Genomic DNA, 23,510 nt, shown 5'->3' on the forward strand with positions numbered 1-23,510 from the left:
TATGGGCATATTATCTTTGACAAAGGAAGCAAGAATATACAATAGAGAAAAGACAACCTCTTAAACAAGTAGTGCTTGGGTGGGAAAACTTGATAGATACATGTAAAACAATGAAACTAGAAAACTTCCTAACACTATATACAAAAATAAGCTCAAAATGGATTAAATTCTATAAAACTCTTAGAAGAAACATAGGTAGTACAGTCTTTGACATAAATCACAGCAAAAGCCTCATTGACTCACCTCCCAGAGTAATGGAAATAAAAGCACAAATAAATAAATGAGACATAATTAAGCTTAAAAGCTTTTGCACAACAAAGGAAACAATAAACAAGATAAGCAAACCTCAGAATGAGAGAGAATATTTACAAATAAAGCAACTGACAAGGATTAAGCTCTAAAATATAATTGTAGTTCACACAGCTCATTATCAGGAAAATAAACAGCTCACTCAAAAAATGGGCACAAGACCTAAGCAGACATTTCTCCAAAGCAGATGTACACATAGCTGATAAACACATGACGAGATGCTCAACATTGCTCATTATTAGAGAAATGCAAATCAAAGTTACAATGAGGTATCACCTCAATCAGAATGGCCATCATCAAAAAAAAAAAAAAAAAACAACTACAAATAAATGCTGGAGACGCTGTGGAGGAAAGGGAACCCCACTGTACTGTTTGAGGGAACGTAAATTGGTATAGCCACTATAGAGAACAGTATGGAGATTCCTCAACAAACTACCAATAATGCTACAATATGACACAGCAATCCAACTACTGGGCATATACCCTGAGAAAACCACAGCTCAGAAAGTTACATGCCCCCCAGTGTTCATTGCAGCACTATTTGCAATAGCCAGGACGTGGAAGCACTTAGATGAATGAATCAAGAAGGTGTGGCAATATATGCAATGGAATATTACTTGGCCATAAAAAGGAACAAATTTGAGTCAGTTGTAGTGAGCTGGATGAACCTAGAGCCTGTTATACAGAATGAAGTAAGTGAGAAAGAGAAACACAAATATTGAATATTAACACACATTTCTATATGGAATCTAGAAAAATAGTACTGATGAACCTACTTACCTACTTACTGAGACGAAATGAAGACATAGAGAATTGGTCTAGTGGACAGAGTAGGGGAAGGTGAGGGTGGGTCAAACTGAGGAAGTAATGTTGACATATATACACTGTCATGTGTAAAACAGATAACTAATGGGAAGCTTCTGTATAACACAGGGAGCCCAGCCTGGTGCTCTGTGACAATCTAGTGGAGTGGAATTAGGGGAGAAAGAAAGGGAGACTCAAGAGGAAAGGGGCGTGTGTGTGTGTGTGTGTATAATTATGACTGATTAGCATTAATGTATGTCAGAGACCACCACAACATTCTAAGGCAATTATCCTCCAATAAAAAATGATATGTATGATGATATTGTCTACACACACACACACAAGTATAGGTATAGATTACTGAAGCAATATGGTGAGCATTTAATTGCTTTGTGTTTAGAAATGGATTTACTCCCCATAAGGCTAGCTGCACTGAAGGACTGAATAGGAGTATTGGACTCATACTACCCTGGTAGCAAACTCTGGAGGGAATTCCAAAGGCAAAACAGACACCACATTTGAGAAAGCACAGTGTCACTGCAAAGCCACTGACCACTGTGTTGTAATTACTGCTATGCTCTTATTTTGATGTTCAGAGCAGTAGAAAAAGATTTATCTTCCAAGTGTTTCTTAAAATTGTCCATAGTAAAGAAACATTTTCTCAGCTAGCTAATGGAAGAAATTAGCAGGTTTTCTTGCCCATTTGTTCATTCTGTAGGTTCTGATGGACCATCTCCTAATATTTCATGACCCTGTACCCTGGCAATACAAGCAAAGCTATAATGTATACAATCCTCATCCTGATTGGTCTAACAAATAATTGTAAAGCCACTTATGGACCTTTTAAACCATGCCAGTGGTTCTCAAATGTGATTGTGTTCAAGAATTATCTAAGAGGGTTGTTAAAATTGCAGCTTTTCAACAGATTTTGATTCAGCAGATTTAGAAAGTGAAATTAGGTCAGCTGCATAGAACGGAACATTCTCCATGGTCTAGTGAATTAGGAGCTTATTTCCTCTGGAGGAAGGCAGCCAAAATCTGATAAGGTGCTACCAAGTTTCTTTCTTCCTGCTTCACAACCCCAGATACCTGAGTTCATCCATAAAGTAATACCATGTTCCAGAATGGCTGCTGGCAATCTAACCATTGTGTTCACTTTCAGACTGGCAACAAGAGAAATAGGTAAAGAAAAAATGCATTCTTTCCCTTACAAAGTGCCTTCCTGGAATTCCTGTACAACACTTCTGCTCTCATTACAGTGGTCAGTATACTCTTACATGGAAAAGAAGGCCAGGAAATATAGTATTCATCCAATCAGTCCATCCTAAAGGAGATCAGTCCTGGGTGTGCTTTGGAAGGAATGATGCTAAAGCTGAAACTCCAGTACTTTAGCCACCTCGTGTGAAGAGTTGCCTCTTTGGAAAAGACTCTGATGCTGGGAGGGATTGGGGGCAGGAGGACAAGGGGACGACAGAGAATGAGATGGCTGGATGGCATCACCAACTCGATGGACGTGAGTTTGAGTGAACTCCGGGAGTTGGTGATGGACAGGGAGGCCTGGTGTGCTGCAATTCATGGGGTCACATAGAGTAAGACACGACTGAGCGACTGAACTGAACTGAACTGAACTGAGCTGAACATGTATAGCTGACCCCAACTAAATAAGGATCATGTTACTGAAAAAGAGACAATGGCATTGTAACTAGTAATTTCTGCTCCACTGCACATGAAATGTTGCCTAGGAACCTGCCACTTTGACATGTTTCCTTGGTGATTCTGATGCAGGTCACCCATGAGCTCACATTAAGGAACAGTACTATAGGAAATCAGAAAATTATAATTGGCTGAGTTTAAAACTCAGTCCACTTGATGGAGGCATTCAAACCTCCAAGGTTATATATATCCTTTCAAGATATGTATTTTCAAAAATATATATTTTTTAAAGAAATATATTTCAAATATATATTTTCCAGAAATATATATCTTGAAAATTTATTTATTAACAAGGCTAGAAAATGGGATGTGTGTGTTAATAAACTACTTTAGTTGGTTAGGTATTGTCATATTATTAAAATGGACTTGTTGTTCTTCATTGTTCAGTCACAAAGTCACATCCAACTCTTTGTGACCCTATGGACTGCAGCACACCAGGCTTCCCTGTCCTTCACTATCTCCCAGAGTTTGCTCAAATTCATGCCCATTGAGTCAGTGATGCCATCCAACCATCACATCCTCCATCATCTCCTTCTCCTCCTGCCCTCAATCTTTCCCAGCAACAGGGTCTTTTCCAATGAATCAGTTCTTCCCATCAAGAGGTCAAAGTATTGGAACTTCAGCTTCATCATCAATCCTTCCAATGAATATTCAGGGTTGATTTCCTTTAGGATTGACTGGTTTTATCTCCTTGCTGTACAAGGGAGTCTCAAGAGTTCTCCAGCACCACAGTTCAGAAGCATCACTTCTTCAGTGCTCAGCCTTCTTTATGGTCCAACTCTCACATCTGTACATGACTACTGGAAAAAACATAGCTTTGACTATATGGACCTTTGTTGGCAAAAAGCTGTCTAGGTTTGTCTTAGCTTTCCTTCCAAGGAGCAAACATCCTTTAATTTCATGGCTGCAATCACTGTCTAATTTTGGAGCCCAAGAAAATAAAATCTGCCACTGTTTCCATTTTTTTCCATCTATTTGCCATGAAGTGATGGGACTGAATGCCATGATCTTAGTTTTTTGAATGTTGGGTTTAAGCCAGCTTTTTCACTCTCCTCTTTCACATTCATTAAAAGGCTGTTTAGTTCCTCTTCACTTTCTGCCATTAGGGTAGTATCATTTGAATATCTGAGGTTGTTGATATTTCTCCTGGCAGTCTTGATTCCAGCTTGTGATTCATCCAGTCTGGCATTTCACATGATGTACTCTGCATATAACTTAAATAAGCAGGGTGACAATATACAGCCTTGAGGTGCTCCTTTCCCAGTTTTGAACCAGTCCTTTGTTCCACGTCTGATTCTAACTCTTGCTTCTTGACCTGCATACAGGTTTCTCAGGAGGCAGGTAAGGTGCTCTGGTATTCCCGTATTATTCCCAAATATTTAGGATAAATCCTGAGCACACACACAAACATACCACACATTGATCAGTATTGTATCTTCACCTCAGGTGGAATCTTGGATGCTGGAAAGCCCCAGTTATTATCAATATGACTGCTAATGACAACTGTACACTTTATGTTTCCCAGGTTTCAAGTATAGAGAAAGAGGTGTTCATTTACAATACAAGCTCTGGTTCCTACTTCTGGCCTCTGTGTTGAGGCCACACTTCCATTTGCCCTCCATCCTCCTTTCCCTGGCTGCTTCTAAACAAACTCTCCAGCTACCCAACTTCTACCTGAAAAGCTCTCCACTGCCTGTTCATAAAATCCTTGCTTTAAAAGACACACTCAGTTGCTGTGAGCCAGGCCAGTCTGACCACTACTGGTATTTCCAAAAAGCTGGCACCTGGGGCATATCATTCAAACAGGCAGACTGACTGAATGACCACGAGGACTTGGGCCTCACACTCCGCCGGCATGGACACTCCCCGCAGCTCCCCCAGACCCCAGCCAGCCATGCTCCACACGGTGTGGCAGCTGGAGGCCAAGCACACTCTTTCCTGAGAGCTGAGCTGTGGTGCAGAAGCTGGATGACAGGAGAATCTCTTTTAAAATATTAGCAGAGATTACTGTTGTATGGGGGCTTCCGTGGTGGCTAGATGGCAAAGAATCCTTCTGCAATCAGGAGACCCAGGTTCAATCCCTGGGTTGGGAAGATTCCCTGGAGAAGTGAATGGCAACCCACTCCAGTATTTTTATCTGAACAATTCCATGGACAGAGAAGCCTGGCGGGCTACAGTCTATGGGGTCACAAAGAGTCAGACAAGATTGAGTGATTCACACACACACACACAAATACACACACACTTGTGTGTAGATACCAGTAATAACTGTAAGCCTACTTGAAATACTTCAGGAGAAATATTCTTCAGAATATGGAAGAGGTGATGCTGACATATAGCCCAGTAGCTAATGTTTATTAAGCATATCTATGTGCCAGCTCACTGTGGGGCTCAACATAATTTATAACTTTGGTGATAATCTTGAGAGTAAGTAATATGTTCTCTCATTTATATTTGAGAAGATTAAAAATGAGACTTTGCCAGAGAGTCCAGCTGGTCCAGAGTAAGACCCAAGCAAGACGTTTTCATTTTATCACAAAGTTTCCCCAGGGAAGACTGAATAGACTCCTAGAGGAAAAGTGAAGTTATGATGCAGAACAGTGAATTAATGTGATAATGTTTATGAAACAACAGTAAAACTTGAGGTTTAAACAAGAATAACATTTCCTAGATATACAGATTTTATTTCTATTAAACTTAGGAAAAAATTATTTTGAAAATCTCCCGTTAAATCAGATGGCAGGCAAGAGGAAGGGTTTCCCTGGTGACTCAGTGGTGAAGAACCCCCCTGCCAATGAAGAAGATGCAGGTTACATCCCTATGTCAGAAAGATCCATCCCCTGGAGAAGGAAATGGCTACCCACTCCGATACTCTTGCTTGGGAAGTCCCATGAAGAGCTGCAATCTACGGGGTCGCAGAGAATTGGACAAAACTTGGCCACTGAACAACAAGGCAAGAGGAAAACTTCCGAAACAGAACAGGCTGCTTTGCCCTGCTCGCAGTATATCATGTCCTCAGCCAGGGGGCTCGCAGGATCACACCATGAAAAGCGGTTGTACCCTCGGAGCCAATCACAAACAGCTCAAAACTTTTTTGATATGTTAGTTTTGGGGCAACAGAAGTAATTAGGAAGACAGAAATGAGAGCGTTTGTATCACAAACCCAGAGCCAAGTCCTAAGAATGAGGATTTTAAATCATGAGATGTAATGGTGTGTAGAGATGAACAGAAGATTAAACAGGAAGTTTACAAGGCAGAGTGATTAAGTGGCATGTTCGTGCGTGTGGCTTCCAAACCGCGGCCTGAAAAACGTAACCATCACTGTCTGGCACTGGAGCTGGAGACCGCACGGAGCGGCCCTCGGCCGCCCTCTAGTGGTAGAGTCTCTACAGCCTCGTGGGCCGCACGCAAAGCAGGCAGGGAGCCTTTCTGGCACCAGGCGCGTTATATATACTTTCTGAAGGGAGGAGAAGTGAAATAAAAGAAGGAAAAGCATGGCTGCTTAGATGTTTGAATGTAAGTCTGTGAGGAGCTAGAAACAAGAAACTTTCCTTACTTTGGCTGCCTGTCGATTGAAAAAAGCCTAGGGGACTGTGAAATTCTACTTGTTTTTTGGAATTGATTGAGCCCTGTCCTACACACTTAGAAACACCTTATAAGAGTTTATTTTTAAGAAGAGCTTATAGTTTAGTTGGGGAGCAAGACAAGCCAGCTGTCAACAAGGCACAGGGATCTCAAACCTGCAGTGTGAGGTGTTCCAGGGGGCTCAGACTTCGGGCTTGACTGCGGCCCCCATTTTTCAGTCACCGATAAAGGGAGCTGCTTGGCCTGCATCCAGAAGCTCACCCCCACTCAGGAGAGGGCACTCTGGATGTGAGCTTCACTTTTGTTTCCTCACACTGCTTCAAGCATTCTGTCAGGCAGTTAACAAGCACCCAGTGGGTCCACAGAAAGCCAGGAGTCCTGTCCTTGTGAGACTAGCCAACCCTCTGGCCTTCGGACAGTGTCATCTTGAACCCCTTGCCCTGCCTGCTCCCGCCTCTGCCCCATCTCCTTGGCTAATTTCCATTGTAGGGCATCACCCTTCAGACCCCACCGTCTGCTCTGTCTTTGTTTTTTTTTTTTTTTAATTTTAATTAAATTTTGCCATACATTGACATGAATCCACCACGGGTGTACATGCATTCCCAAACATGAACCCTCCTCCCTCCAATGACCCCTGTCAGCAGGGATTTCAGGGTTTACAAGTTGTATAGAGACTAGAGGAAAAATGTTTAGAACTGTTTATTGGGGGATAATCAATCCTGTCTGTCCTCAGAAAACGATCAAGAGGGATTTCTGCTGAATCATGAATGTTGCATGTGTCACACGTGTAGATAATATGCTCAGACCTGAAACCCAGGCCCATCACTGTCTGTAATTTGACCACCTGCAGCAGGCCTACAAGTTCTGTTTGAGAAGGATTTGCATGGCTCCCCTTTGGAGAGCCGCGATGGTCCACTTTTCACATCTCAACTTTTCAGCATTCGCCCAGTTGAGTTCCAGGGCTGTGATTCGGATTGTGAATTTCATTGCCCAGAAATAACTCCTCATATACCCAGATGGTAAGTCCCGCACACCAAGCTGCCCAGCTTAGAGAGCTGCTGTGCGTATGTGTGAGCACCAGCGAGCTGATGGCAGATGGGTACACCCATGTTATTGTGATGGTTTTTGTTACATCTTAATATCATCTTGGCATTGCTTCACAAAAGGAGGATGCTTTGTAAACAGGTCACTGTGGAGAGAGTATCCCCTGGTATCAGCTCATGAACTCCATCAGAGGACTGCTGAGCTTGAATAGCATCTGGTGTAACTGGGTGCAATTTGCATGGATACCTTAACAAGACTAAAATAAGACATCAACTATGTCAGCTAACCTTTCAGACTCCAGGGATAGGGACCAATTTACCTTTCATTTTCACTTTCTTGGGTGAAGATTTAAAATCTTAAGAACTGTTACATCATACTGTCTCTACAGCCAAAAATTACAAGTAAGAACTAGGAAGGTAAATGTGCTGTTTCTCATATCCATGACCACTGGCTGCATGTAGTGGGATGATCTTGGAAAGAAACTGATGCTCTCATTTGCTTGGTTTCCCACAAATAGAGTAGCATGAAATAATATAGAATTTAGAGTAAAAATGCCGAAGTGTGAGTCCTGATGCTACATTTCTGGCTACAGGATCTTGAACATTTAACCTGCTTAGCCTCAGTTTCCTTAACAATAAAACAAGAATAACACCTCGTGGTTAAAAACCAACTCTCAATATTTATACGCTCAGTTTCTTCATTATAGGGTAATAATTATTAAATGAGGTGAATGTATGTGAACGCCCTTTATGAAATAACAAGTGCAAAATGTCATATTTTCTAAAGTCACTTTCAACTCAGATAGTTCCAAACTATGGTTGCAACATACCTTCTCCTTGAGAGCAGAAACGTTTAGCTTCCACCTCTGTAGACCCTCTCCCAAGTTCAATGCTGGGATATAATGGACACTCAATACGTGAGAGCTGAATGAAAGGAATGAAGCAGAAACTCAATAATCTGCTGTGGGAATGAGCTGGCCGCCTTCAGTAAGTAGTCAGTATCCTAAGCCTGCAGGTACGCACCTGTAGAGGTTGGTAAGATTGCCAACCACATGGCAAGAGAGCTCCCCTGCTGCTCTCTCAACTATATTTCAGTTCATTTCAGTTCAGTCACTCAGTTGTGTCCAACTCTTTGCGACCCCATGAATCACAGCACACCAGGCCTCCCTGTCCATCGCCAACTCCTGGAGTCCACCCAAACCCATGTCCATTGAGTCGGTTATGCCATCCAACCATCTAATCCTGTCGTCCCCTTCTCCTCCTGCCCTCAATCTTTCCCAGCATCAGGGTCTCTTCAAATAAATCAGCTCTTCGCATCAGGTGCCCAAAGTATTGGAGTTTCAGCTTTGACATCAGTCCCTCCAATAAATATTCAGGAAAGTATTGGAGTTTCAGCTTTGACATCAGTCCCTCCAATAAATATTCAGGACTGATCTCCTTTAGGATGGACTGGTTGGATTTCCTTGCAGTCCAAGGAACTCTCAAGAGTCTTGTCCAACACCACAGTTCAAAAGCATCAATTCTTCGGTGCTCAGCATTCTTTATAGTCAGACTATCACACCCATACATGACCACTGGAAAAACCATAGCCTTGACTAGATGGACTTTTGTTGACAAAGTAATGTCTCTGCTTTTTTAATATGCTGTCTATGGTCATAACTTTTCTTCCAAGGAGCAAGCGTCTTTTAATTTCATGGCTTCAATCACCATCCGCAGTGATTTTGGAGCCCAGAAAAATAAAGTCAGCCACTGTTTCCATGGTTTCCCCATCTATTTGCCATGAAGTGATGGGACCTCATGCCATGATCTTCGTTTTCTGAATGTTGAGCTTTAAGCCAACTTTTTCACTCTCTCCTTTCACTTTCATCAAGAGGCTCTTTAGTTCTTCTTCACTTTCTGCCATAAGGGTGGTGTCATCTGCATATCTGAGGTTATTGATAATTCTCCTGGCAATCTTGATTCCAGCTTGTGCTTCATCCAGTCCAGCATTTCTCATGATGTACTCTGCATATAAATTAAAGGGTGACAATATACAGCCTTCATGTACTCCTTTCCTATTTGGAACCAGTCTGTTGTTCCATGTCCAGTTCTAACTGTTGCTTCCTAACCTGCATATAGGTTTCTCAAGAGGCAAGTCAGGTGGTCTGGTAGTCCCATCTCTTTCAGAATTTTCCACAGTTTATTGTGATCCACACAGTCAAAGGCTTTGGCATAGTCAATAAAGCAGAAATAGGTGTTTTTCTGGAACTCTCTTGCTTTTTCGATGATCCAGCGAATATTGGCAATTTGATCCCTGGTTCCTCTGCCTTTTCTAAAACCAGCTTGAACAACTGGAAGTATATGGTTCACATATTGCTGAGGCCTGGCTTGGAGAATTTTGAGCATTACTTTACTAGCGTGTAAGATGAGGGCAATTGTATGATAGTTTGAGCATTCTTTGGCATTACCTTTCCTTGGGATTGGAATGAAAACTCACCTTTTCCAGTCCTGTGGCCTGTGCTGCGTTTTCCAAATTTGCTGACATATTGAGTGCAGCACTTTCAAAGCATCATCTTTTAGAATTTGAAATAGCTCAACTGGAATTCCATCACCGCCACTAGCTTTGTTCGTAGTGATGCTTCCTAAGGCCCACCTGAATTTTTTTCACAGATTTGTGGTTCTTAGGAGAGACTCCCCACCACCACCCCCCGCCCCCCACTGCCACCCACCAAGCCTCCCTCATACCAGGCAAAATGTTTGCTTAGGAGCACTTTCTAACATGCTGAGTTAGGAGCACATCAATAAAAGTTCCTTGAACCTGGCTAGGGAAAGAGCCAAGCAAAGGGGTGGGAGTGGAGAGAGCAGATAAAAGTTGACCTTTTCTAGTTTTCATAGTCTGCCTTTCTATCTAGATGGGAGGATAACTTTGGGATCAAAGGGATAACACTTGGTTTCAGAGTGGTTGTAAGAATGAGCACCTACAAAGTACAGAAGTCTGGCTGCTACAGAAGGAGGCATAGCAGCCCGCCCCCCACCCCCCACCTCTGGCCGCAGCAGCAAAGAGTAGTATTGGGGTAGCTGTTCACCTGCAGAGGGGTCATCCCTCAAACAGACTGCCATGGTGCTCTAAACCCACTTCCTTTCTTCTCTTCATTTTCAGCTTTTAGCTCATCTTGTCTTACATCTTCAGTTCCTTTATGCTTTTTTAAAAATAATTATCACAAATGTTTTTTTCACTTTAAATCCTCATCCAAGTGTTGACCTGAAACAAATAGACTGCCAGATATTTCTCCAGCAAAGATGGGTCTATTTTGGATCAGGATAGAATTGCAATTCAGAGTCTGCAACCATGGCGAGCCATGTGAAAGTCCCCGGCAAAAATGGAGAGGAGGACTTCCTATAGAGGGAAAAGGAAGCAGGGAGAGCTGTAATAATTCAAGGGTCCATAGCTTTTCTTTGGCCAAGTCCTTCCCTAGAAAGGGCATGAGAGCTCCCTCTTCCAGTCTCCCAACCCTATTTAATTAAGGTTTCTGTTTATTCACTTTTTTACGCAAGAAAAATTAGGTGTAGTATGAAATTAAGAGAATTTACATTTAATGACATTTGCCGCAATATGGATGCAACTAGAGATTATCTTACTAAGTGAAGTAAGTCAGAAAGGGAAAGACAAGTATATGATCTATATACATATCATATATTCCACTTGTATGTGGAATCTAAAATATGACAGAAATGAACCTTTCTATGAAACAGAAACAGGGTCATAGAGAACAGACTGGTCGTTGCCAATGGTGAGGGAGTTGGAGGAGGGATGGCGTGAGAGGTTGGGGTTAGCAGATGTAAGCTTTTCTTTAGAGGGTGGATAAATAACGAGGTCCTATTGTATAGCATGGAGAGCTATATTCAATGTTATATTAAGCCATAATGGAAAAGCATATTTTAAAAGAATGTGTATATAGGCTTCCCATGTGGAGAAGATTCTCAGTGCAGAAGAAGCAACAGATGTGCCCGAGTTGGGAGGATGCCCTGAAGAAGGGAATGACAACCCACTCCAGTATTCTCGCCTATAAAAATCTCATGGACACAGAAGGTCGGCAGGCTACACAGTCCGTGGGATTGCAAAGAGTAGGGCATGACTGAGTGACTGAGTGCATGCACGCGCACGCGCACACACACACACACACACGTGTATACAACTGAATCACTTTGCTATACAGCAGAAATTAGTACAACTTTGTAAATAAACTACAATTCAGTTAAAACAAAAACGAAACAGAAAGAATTTACTGTTGTTCAATTCCCTGGTACTAATTTGTCTGTGACTTGCTGAAGCTTCAATATTTTGGCCACCTGATGCAAAGAGCTGACTCATTGAAAAATACCTTAATAGTAGGGGAGACTGAGAGCAGGAGGTGAAGGGGGAAGACAGAGGATGAGATGGTTGGATGGTATCACTGACTCAATGGATATGAGTTTTAGCAGACTCCAGAAGATAGTGAAGGACAAGGAAGCCTCACGTACTTGGGGGTCACAAAGAGTCAGACACGACCTAGCATCTGAACCACAAGAGGTGAAGTGGAGAAGGATTTGTGTGGAGCAGTGGAGTCTGGAAGGAGGTTAAGGGAGTCTTGAAGAGGAAATCAATCGTGATGTCACTCAAGTAAGTAGCAAGTGCTGCCTTTTTGGTTTCTCTCCAGCAGTGAGACACCTGATCAGATCGGGAGTCTGGACCAAAATGGAGCTTAGGTTCTTCAGCCTGAGCAGATTTTTGGAGGCAGCTTCAAGCCCAGCTGGGCTTAGCCAACAAAGCCGTTTATCAATAAATCTTGGAAGTTCAGCTCATTGTTTGACTCAGTATAAACAAGCAGATTTTCTCAAGAATGCTAATTCTTCTTCAAAGAATAGGTGATTCAGTTAAGTGCCAGATAAAATGGTCTCAAAATTCTTCATGTATTGGGGTCAACATAGGACAAAGAGATAAGAAATCATTTTTTTGTGCAATTTTTGTTGAACATGTTAGCCATTTAGATTTGTTTAATCTTCCATTATGATTTTTCATGAATATTTGTGGAGATTTAACTGTAGAAAATCCGAAGAACTTATGAAGTCATGCCACTCAAAAAGGCTTCAGAAGCTTTTGAATCTGAGTCTTGTACTGTATTTTGATCTCTATTCCATTATTCTGTGAAAGGGAAGAAATGGCCACAGACTTCCCTGAACAGGCTCTTGGGATAAAAGCCAAACTTTAGAGTCCTGTGCAGTCTGTCTTATGTTTCTATTCCTTCCCAATTCTCCTGACACCCCTAGAATTTCTGTTATTTTTATTGAAGTATAGTTGATTTACAAAGTTTCAGGTATACAGCAAAGTGATTCAGTTATACACATATTAATATATACAGATACATATTCTTTTTTCAGGCCTCCTGGGTGATGCCTAGTGGTTAAGAACCTGCCTGCCAATGCAGGGAGACATAAGAAATGCAGGTTTGATCCCTGGGTTGGGAAGATCCCCTGGAGAAGGAAATGGCAACCCACTCCAGTATGCCTGTCTGGAGAATCCTATGGACACATGAGCCTGGTGGGCTATAGTCCATGGGGCTGCAAAGAGTCTGACATGACTGAAATGACTGAACACTCAGCACACATATTTTTTTTTTCAGATTATTTTCCATCATAAGATATTGCAAGATATTAAATATACTTATCTGCTGTTTTTCTGTTTTATATACTGTAGTGTGTATCTGTTAATCCCAAATTCCAAATGTATCCTTCTCCCACCTGTCCCCTTTGGTTATCATAAGTTTGTTTTCTATGTTTGTGAGTCTATTTTTGTTTTGTAAAGTCATTTGTGTCATTTTTTTTAAGATTCCACAAATAAGCAATATCATAGGATATTTGACTTTCTCTGTCTAACTTCACTTAGTGTGATAACGTCTAGATGACCCTGCTAGAATCTCTCTTTGAATATGTGTTTTGTTTTGTTTTGTTTTCAAAGAAACCAGTAGAAATGGGAATGTTCATTGATTTGACTGATCCTCTGATACCAGTCACTGTTCTGAAAGAAAAGTGCTGCTCTGATAATATTACGAGTAGATTATCCCCCTCAGAAAAGAATTATGAAAATTCACTTCTGATTTATGTTCTTCAGTGAGGCATAACCTTCCCAGGTGGTGCCAGTGGTAAAAACCCATATGAAGGAGATACAAGAGACAGAGGTTCCATCCCCAGGGTGGGAAGACGCCCTGGAGGAGGGCATGGCAACTCCAGTATTCTTGCCTGGAAAATTCCATGGACAGAGGAGCCTGGCAGGCTACAGTCCATAGGGTCCCAAAGAGTTGAACATGATGAGAACACACACACACACATGCAATGAGACATAAATCGGTTCTTAATATGCTTCATTCCAAGCAAGGCTAAAGTGAAAAAAAGATGTCACATCTTGTACTGATTTGAGTCTTTGTGCTTTGTTTCCTTCCTTTTTCCACCAAACAACTACAAAAGGAAGCGCAAGCTGTTTACCCATTTACATTTCAACCTACAATCTGCCTTCTCCTTAACTTTCCTGTTGTTGTTGTTCATTCAGTAAGTCCCGTCTAACTCTTGGCAACCCATGAACTGCAGCGCACCAGGCTTCCCTACCCTTCACTATCTCCTGGAGTTTGCTCAAACTTATGTCCAGTGAGTCCATGTTGCCATCCAGCCTTCTTGCCTCTTTCGACCCCTTCTCCTCTTGCCCTCAATCGTTCCCAGCATCAGGGTCTTTTCCAGTGAGACAGCTCTTCAAATCAGGTGATTGGAGCTTCACCTTCAGCATCAGTCTTTCCAATTAACATTCAGGGCTGATTTCCTTTGGAATTGACAGGTTTGATCTCCCTACTGTGTAAGGGACTCTCAAGAGTCTTATCCAGCACCACAGCTCAAAAGCATCAATTCTTCAGTGCTCAGCCATGTTTATGGTCCAACTCTCTGTACATGACTACTGGAAAAACCGTATCTTTGACTATATGGACCAATGTCAGCAAAGTGATGTCTCTGCTTTTTAATACACTGTCTAGGTTTATCATACTTTTCCTTCCAAGGAGCAAGTATCTTTTAATTTAGTGGCTGCAGTCACCATCCATGGGAGAAGGCAATGGCGACCCACTCCAGTACTCTTGCCTGCAAAATCCCATGGATGGAGGAGCCTGGTAGGCTGCAGTCCGTTGGGTCACTAAGAGTTGGGCACAACTGAGTGACTTCATTTTCACTTTTCACTTTCATGCATTGGAGAAGGAAATGGCAACCCACTCCAGTGTTCTTGCCTGAAGAATCCCAGGGATAGGGGACCTGGTGGGCTGCCGTTTATAGGGTCGTGCAGAGTCGGACACAACTGAAGCGACTTAGCAGAAGCAGCAGCAGCAGTCACCATCCATAAGCATTTTGGAGCTCAAGAATATGAAATCTGTCACTGTTTCCATGTTTTCCCCATTTATTTGCAATGAAGTGATGGGACTGGATCCCATGATCTTCTTGTTGAGAATGTTGAGTTTTAAGCCAGCTATTTCACTCTCCTCTTTCACCCTCATCAAGAGGCTTTTTAGTTCCTCTTTGCTTTCTGCCATAAGGATGGTGTCATCTGCATATCTGAGCTTATTGATGTTTCTCCCAGAAATCTCAATTCTAGCTTGTGCTTACTGCAGCCCAGCATTTCTCATGATGTACTCTGCATATAAGTTGAATAAGCAGGGTAACAATATACAGCCTTGATGTACCCCTTTCTCAATTTTGAACCAGCCTGTTGTTACATGTCTGGTTCTAACTTTTGCTTCTTGGCCTGCATACAGGCTTCTTAGGAGACAGGTAAGGTGTCTCCTCATATCTGGCATTCCCATCTCTTTAAGAATTTTCCACAGTTTGTTGTAATACACACAAAGGCTTTGGTGTAGTCACTAAAGCAGAATTAGATGGGTTTTTTTTTTTTTTTTTTGAACTCCCTTGCTTTCTTTATAATCCAACAGATGGCAATTTGATCTCTATTTCCTCTGCCTTTTCTAAATCCAGATTGTATGTCTGGAAGTTCTCGGTTCATGTACTGTTGAAGCTAAACTTGAAGGATTTTGAACATTGCCTTGCTAGCATGTGAAATTAGTACAATTATACAATAATTTGAACATTCTTTGGCATTGCCTTTCTTTGGAATTGGAATGAAAACTGACCTTTTCCAGACCTGTGACCACTGCTGATTTTTGCAAATTTGCTGGCATATTGGAGTTCAGCATTTTAACAGCATTGTCTTTTAGGACTTGAAATAGCTCAACTGGAATTCCATCACCTCCACTAGCTTTGTTTGTAGTAATGCTTCCTATGGTCCACTTGGCTTCACAGTCCAGGATGTCTGTCTCTAGGTGAGTAACCACACCATCATGGTTATCTGGGTCATTAAGACCTTTTTTGTGCAGTTCTTGCCACCTCTTCTTAATCTCTTCTCCTTCTGTTATCCTTGCCATTTCTGTCCTTTATTGTGCCCATTGTTGCATGAAAGATGCCCCTAATATCTCCAATTTTCTTGAAGAGATCTATAGTCCTTCCAATTCTATTGTTTTCCTCCATTTATTTGCACTGTTCACTTAAGAAGGCTTTCTTACCTATCCTTGCTCTTCTCTGGAACTCTGCATTCAGTTGGGTATATTTTTCCCTTTCTCTTTTGCCTTTTGCTTCTCTTCTCAGCTATTTAAAAGGCCTCCTTCAGTTCAGTTCAGTTGCTCAGTCATGTCTGACTCTGCAACCGCCTGGACTACAGCATGCCAGGCTTCCCTGTCCATCACCAACTCCTGGAGCTTGCTCAAACTCATGTCCATTGAGTCAGTGATGCCATCCAACCATCTTATCCTCTGTCGTCCCCTTCTCCTCCTGCCTTTAATCTTTCCCAGCATCAGGATCTTTTCCAAGGAGTCAGTTCTTCACATCAGGTGGCCAAAGTATTGGACTTCAACTTCAGCATCAGTCATTCCAGTGATTATGCAGGACAGATTTCCTTTAGGATGTACTGGTTTGATCTCCTTTCAGTCCAAGGGACTCTGAAGAGTCTTCTCCAACACCACAGTTCAAAGGCATCAATTCTTTGGTACTCACCTTTCTTTGTAGTCCAACTCTCACATCCATAAATGACTACTGGTAAAACCATGGCTTTGACTAGACAGACCTTTGTCATCAAAGTAATGTGTATGCTTTTTAATATGCTGTCTAGGTTTGTCATAGCTTTTCTTCCAACATGACATACTCTCCATATAAGTTAAATAAGCAGGGTGACAATATACAGCCTTGATGTACTCCTTTCCCAATTTGGAACCAGTCTGTTGTTCCATATCTGGTTCTAACTATTGCTTCTTGACCTGCATATAGATTTCTGACGAGTCAGGTAAGGTAGTCTGGTATTCCCATATCTGGAAAAATTTTCCACAGTTTGTTGTGATCTACACAGTCAAAGGCTTTGGCATAATGTGTAAAGCAGAAGTAGATGTTTTTCTGGAATTCTCTTGCCTCCTTAGATCACCACTTTGCATGGCTTTGGTCACCATCTCCCATAGCATGTTATGAACCTCTGTCCATAATTCTTCAGGCACTCTGTCTACCAGATCTAATCACTTGAATCTATTCATCACCTCCACTGTATAATCATAAAGGATTTGATTTAGGTCATACCTGAAAAGTCTAGCGGTTTCCCCTAGTTTCTGCGAGTTAAGCCTGAATTTTGCAGTAAGGAGCTCATGATCTGAGCCACAGTCAGCTCCAGGTCTTGTTTTGGCTGACTGTATAGAGCTTCTCCATCTTTGGATGTAAAGAATATCATCAGTCTAATTTCAGTATTGACCATTTGGTGATGTCCATGTGCAGAGTCATCTCTTGCATTCTGAAGAGGATATTTGCCATAACTAGTGTGTTCTCTTGGCAAAACTCTGTTAGCCTTTGCTCTGCTTCATTTTGTATTACAAGACCAATATTTCCTGTTACTCCAGGTATCTCTTGACTTCCTACTACTAACACCCCACATCTAGTATTATCGGGTGCTTACTAATCAAGGTCGCTCCACTCCTTGTCTGCCAAGTCCAATATGAACATCTTCAGCCTCTTTCTTTTTTCTATCTTGATGCTATTCATACAGCTAAGTCGCTTCAGTCGTGTCCGACCCTGTGAGACCCCAGAGATGGCAGCCCACTAGGCTCCCCGGTCCCTGGGATTCTCCAGGCAAGAACACTGGAGTGGGTTGCCATTTCCTTCTCCAATGCATGAAAGTGAAAAGTGAAAGCGAAGTCGCTCAGTCGTGTCCAACCCTCAGCGACTCCATGGACTGCAGCCTTCCAGGCTCCTCCGTCCATGGGATTTTCCAGGCAAGAGTACTGGAGTGGGGTGAAAACTCAACCCTCTGTAGGGGCCTCATAGTGTCTCCTGGTCTGCTCCAAGCTTTGTACCATTATTCCTCAATCTCCTTCTAAAAAGTTCTTGGTCTTTCTTCCTTGCTCTTATTTGTCTGTGACTGTAGTCTCCCACCATTACATTTTCATTCTGCATCGGAGAAGGCAATGGCACCCCACTCCAGCACTCTTGCCTGGAAAATCCCATGAACGGAGGAGCCTGGTAGGCTGCAGTCCATGGGGTCGCTAAGAGTTGGACACGACTGACTGTAGTCTCCCTCCATTACATTTTCATTCTTCATCAGTTCAGTTCAGTCGCTCAGTCGTGTCTGACTCTCTGCAACCCCATGAATCGCAGCACGCCAGGCCTCCCTGTCCATCACCAACTCCCGGAGTTCACTCAGACTCACGTCCGTTGAGTCGATGATGCCATCCACCCATCTCAGTCTCTGTTGTCCCCTTCTCCTCCTGCCCCCAATCCCTCCCAGCATCAGAGTCTTTTCCAAAGAGGCAACTCTTCACATGAGGTGGCCAAAGTACTGGAGTTTCAGCTTTAGCATCATTCCTTCCAAAGAACACCCAGGGCTGATCTCCTTTAGAATGGACTGGTTGGATCTCCTTGCAGTCCAAGGGACTCTCAAGAGTCTTCTCCAACACCACAGTTCAAAAGCATCAATTATTTGGCACTCAGCTTTCTTCACAGTCCAACTCTCACATCCATACATGACCACAGGAAAAACCATAGCCTTGACTAAACAGACTTTTGTTGGCAAAGCAATGTCTCTGCTTTTCAATATGCTATCTAGGTTGGTGATAACTTTTCTTCCAAGGAGTAAGCGTCTTTTAATTTCATGGCTGCAGTCACCATCTGCAGTGATTTTGGATAAAAGAGATAAAGTCTGACATTGTTTCCCCATCTATTTCCCATGAAGTGATGGGACCAGATGCCATGATCTTCCTTCTCTGAATGTTGAGCTTTAAGCCAACTTTTTCACTCTCCTCTTTCTTCATAGACACCCTCCTCTTTTCTTCATAGAAATGGTATATTCATGGCCTGGCTCCACTCACCACTGTTACAAATCCCAGCATATCTCTGTCCCTGAGCTCTGTTTTGAGTGAGAGATTACACTTTCCAGTTGTTTATATTTCCATCTATGGGACCGTAGGCTACTCAAACTCTGCATATCCAAAATCAGGCTCATCCTACTTTTTCCAAGTCCCACTCCTCCAAATTAGCCAGCGTGGCACAACACAACCAGTTACACTGATGGGCATCCAGCCTTTCCTGTGAGCCCTCAGCTACGTTTCCCAGCAGGGTGCTTGCTCGGCTTTCCGGGCAGCTGCTTTCTGGCTTAGTTGGCTAATGTGAGGCCCTCCCAAGAGTTCGGAGGCTGACTGGAAGGGAAAAACCAAGGTATTACACCACACACACACACACACACACACACACACACACACACACACATCTTGCCAGACAATACTTAGAACAGATTATTTGTTCTTGTTTGGACCCTTTATGAAATACCCCCCGCCCCTTTTACACCCCTCAAATCACTCCATTCTTTCCTCTCCATCCTCACTGTCACTGACTTTCATTCAGTCTTCATCATTTCTCTCCTACATCTTGATGACAGAATGTATGTCCTTGGTGTTAAGTTTCCTTGAACGATCCATCCTCTATATTGTTGCAGACTGAACTCTCAAAGGTGACGGTCAGGTACTACTCTCCCATCTAACCTGGCTGATAGCCGTCTGTGAAGGAAAATCAGTTACAAGTAGCTTCTTAGAGTAGCTCCATCACGCCTTGGAGACCATGGTTGTACAACTCAGCAACAACTGACTGGCCCAAGGTCATGACCTGATCTGAAGGTATCTAATCTAAAAAGGATATGAGAGGGTTCAGTGGCCCATGAGGCAGCCTGGCTTGAGAACTTTGTTCATTGTGAGTACCAATAGTGCACCATTACTAGTCAGCCTAATTAGATCCTTTGGCAGTTTTCAGTGAGAGACTCTACCCAGGAGAGTGAAGCGGAAGTGAAACACAGAGGAAAGGAGTTGAGGGAAGCCATGAGGCAGCAAACGCAGTGGCACACTCAGCATTGGGAGCAGCAGGGCAGCAGCCCTGGGAGTACCAGCTGAAACTCCATGGGAAGAAGTATCAGGACAGAGTCCAGAGTCAGGAGGAGGACGGTACCAGGATCGCTGCTGGGACCCGGGAGCAGCTGTGAGCTGACAGGACACGGGGCCACTCATCTGTTTGAGGAGGTCCCTGTAATTCCCCCTTCTCCGTCAACCTTAAATAAATCTTTCCATAAAACGTTGTTTCTTTTCCTCACAATCTAATTCCACCCCCATTCATCATGTGTTTCACAAAATTGCCACCTTATTAGACGCACCAGAGTGACTTGGAAAGTTTAGGAAACACTTCCTTCCCACTAACATTTTTACAGTGTAAAGCCCTCCAGGATCTTGGCTCTTGTCTCTAGAAGCATCTGAGCAGAGCTGTTCTTCCTCAAAAGGACTGTGAGGTCTTTGTAATAGTACTGGGCACCTTTCTCTCAAAGCAGCGATGTGAACACAGGTGATTATTCTTAATAACTAGCAGCAATCCAACTGCAGGGGAGTCTCATGACTCTGTGCCTTTGTATTTACTGCACCAGGTGCCTGCAATGACCAGGAAAAAGGAGTTGTCACTTTAAGTGTTTGTAGTCTTACTGCTCAGTTAAAGGGTCAGTGAAGACTTCTTTGCTACCCTCCCTCTCCTTTACTGCCTCCAGTAGACAGGTCTTGTCTGTCTGTTCTCTGACACCTGTACAAAATTATCATTGTTTTAAATCTGTTGAATTGCCATTCTCTCTCCTTAGACTGAGCAACTAGGACTAAGATTCTAACTAGTGCATTCCTATATGGCCCTGTGTACGGAGGACATAGAAGGTCTGAAAGAAATTAACACATTCATTGAAGGAAAGCTTGTCCTGTTTATGGGAAGCCTCAGCGAGCTGCTACGATACAGTGGAAAGAAAGCTAGAGTCAAGCTTTGGATCTGGCTTTAATTTATTTGCATAATCACAAAGTATCTCAATCCCAACCTGATTTTCCACCTCTGAAATGTGGTTAGATGTTTAAGGGTTCAGCCTAGTAACTTCTGTGGTCCTTGCTATGCCATGAATTCATTTCAGGACTGGGCTGGGACTTGCTCCTACTGACACCTCATCCTCACTGCACCTGTGGCCAGGGTGAAGCTGCAACACCTGGTAGTCACACATCACACCTCTGATTCTAGAGTTCATGCCTGTGACTCTACCTGTTTGTTCTTGTTGATTTTGTGGAATGGAGAAGGGATTCGTTATTTCATATTACACAGTACCCTTTTCTACATAGTCAAGGTAGGCTTCAAGATGTAGATAACATAGATATATCAATCTAAAGGAAGATTCACAAGATGTTTTAATTTCAAAAATATAAAACTATGTTCAGTAAAGGAAGCTTTGAGAGGCAGAAACTTTCAGCTTACCATGTTCAAGAAAGTTTGTTATCTACTTTCATGCATTTCAAATTCAAAGACAAGAGAGGACAGTATGAAAATCTGATTTTATTGAACATGCATGCATACCAAATGTAAAATTAGTTGAGCTGATATATCCAATTAGATAAAACTCTCTAAATAGATTTTATAAAATAGAAGATTAGCAACCATCATTTCTCATAGACTTCTCATCTATAATAAAAGACTTTTGCCTTTGGCATAACTTTGATATTGCTGGAAAATAGTTTTGATACTTGACAGTAATATTATGAAATAGAAAATGGAAAAATGTGAAATATATCTATATCTAAGAAAATATTTTTTAAACAACAAATTCTTACTTATTTGCTTGTTCTCGACAAGGAACAAATTTAGCAGAACAAAGATCTGAAATGTATAATTTATACCCAGTCATCACATGTATTTTTCAGGAACCAGCCTTCTGGCAAGAAGGAAGGATGCATGATTCTTCCCAGATACTCCACCAGGAATTACTTATGAGTCAGAATTTGGCAAAAGTCTGCTGACATTTCCTTGACACGTTTGTTCTCCACCCTTACAATCACAGGCCATTATTTTAGAGATTGAGAACCATTCCTAACTCATAACTAGTTATCATAACTAGTCCCTTGTTGTCTTGCCCCATGCCTCCATTTACCTACATGTTTTTGGGAGTTGTCTCTCTGAACCCCAAGTCTCTATTGCCTGTTCATAAAATCTAAACTTGGTCTACACAAGACTTGCTCCACCTGATCACTCTCTCCCAGCACCTCTCCTCACCGCCTCTGCTCTGCTCTGGCCTCTTGAGCTTGCCCAAATGCCCCCATGCAGTTTTGGGCTTCCAGTCCCAGAATAAGAAAGTACCTCACTCTTTTGGGCCAGGCTTGGTGGGGACAGTTCTCATGCCTTTGCTCATGCTGTCCCCAATGTGTAAAATGCCCTACCCCAAATTCGTACTTTTGGAAAACACTCCCATTTTTCAAGTCTCAGTACAATCCCTATAGTTCTTGCCAAATCAGTGAAAATGAACCACTTCTTTCTCTGTGCCTTCAGTCAGCTCTATTGCAGAAAGCCTCACCGTGTCCTTCTGTGTGCATGAGACCATCAGCTTTGAGGAAAAGGCCCATGTCCCACTCACCTTTTCACCCTCAGCACTTGCTTTGCTTCATCTTAGCCCTGGCTAGTCTTGTTCAACCTTTAGCTAGGTATGGCAAAGAACAAATAAGCAACCAAAACCTGCATCAGTCACTACTGGATTATCATTTTACAAATTAGAGTAAAAATTTGTAGGATTTAAAGATGAATTTTACCTAATGAAGCCCAGAGCAATTCACTAGAGTTGCTCAGGGTTTCTTCCATAACCACAATCAAGGATGTATGCTTCTTTTTCTTCCTGGTTAAACAACCAATCAAACTGAGCACAACAAAATAAAAACTCTCCTTTTCTCCTAAGAAGATCAACAAGCTCCAGGGAATAAAACCTTCCTTCCCATTCCCTTTTCCCACAAGTAACAGGACACATCAGTATGATGAGATCCCCTCTTTCTATTTCTCTGCCTGATGCTGGCACTGCCTCCTTCACACACATTTCTCTGACCCTTCAGGAAGAGTTCCTCTATTTGTTTTCCCATAGCACTGTGTATACTCTAATATAGGTAGTTAACAAACATGAATTCTAGACCATGAAATTGTAACAGGTCAATGTCTGGCACATAATGAGCACATAAATGAAAGATGCATTGAATCTTGCTTTAAGGATATGAAGTGAGTCAAGACTAATTAGGTTAATTTCAACCTTAAATACTCCCCTTAGCTTTTAATGAGAGATCATGATCTTTGAACACAGATTTAACAATACACAGTGATTTTTTTGCTACCTACAATACTAAAGTCTGAAGAAAGGTGTAAATTATTCATGAGGACACCATATGTTTAAATGAGTTTATTTATAAACAATTGCTACATAAGTAATATACAGTAAGTGAAAAACCACTAATACAATGAAGTTCTCATAGTGGTTGTTTTTATGTATACATACTAAGAATAACTTTAAATGGTTGGAATAGGCCCATAGAACACTTTATTCTGTGGTGTTGTCATTTCATGTTTTAAGTATTCAACACATTTAAATGATTAAATACAAAGTTATTATTAAACTCT

This window comes from Budorcas taxicolor, chromosome 17, assembly GCF_023091745.1.
Source record: "Budorcas taxicolor isolate Tak-1 chromosome 17, Takin1.1, whole genome shotgun sequence".
Lineage (NCBI taxonomy): Eukaryota > Metazoa > Chordata > Mammalia > Artiodactyla > Bovidae > Budorcas > Budorcas taxicolor.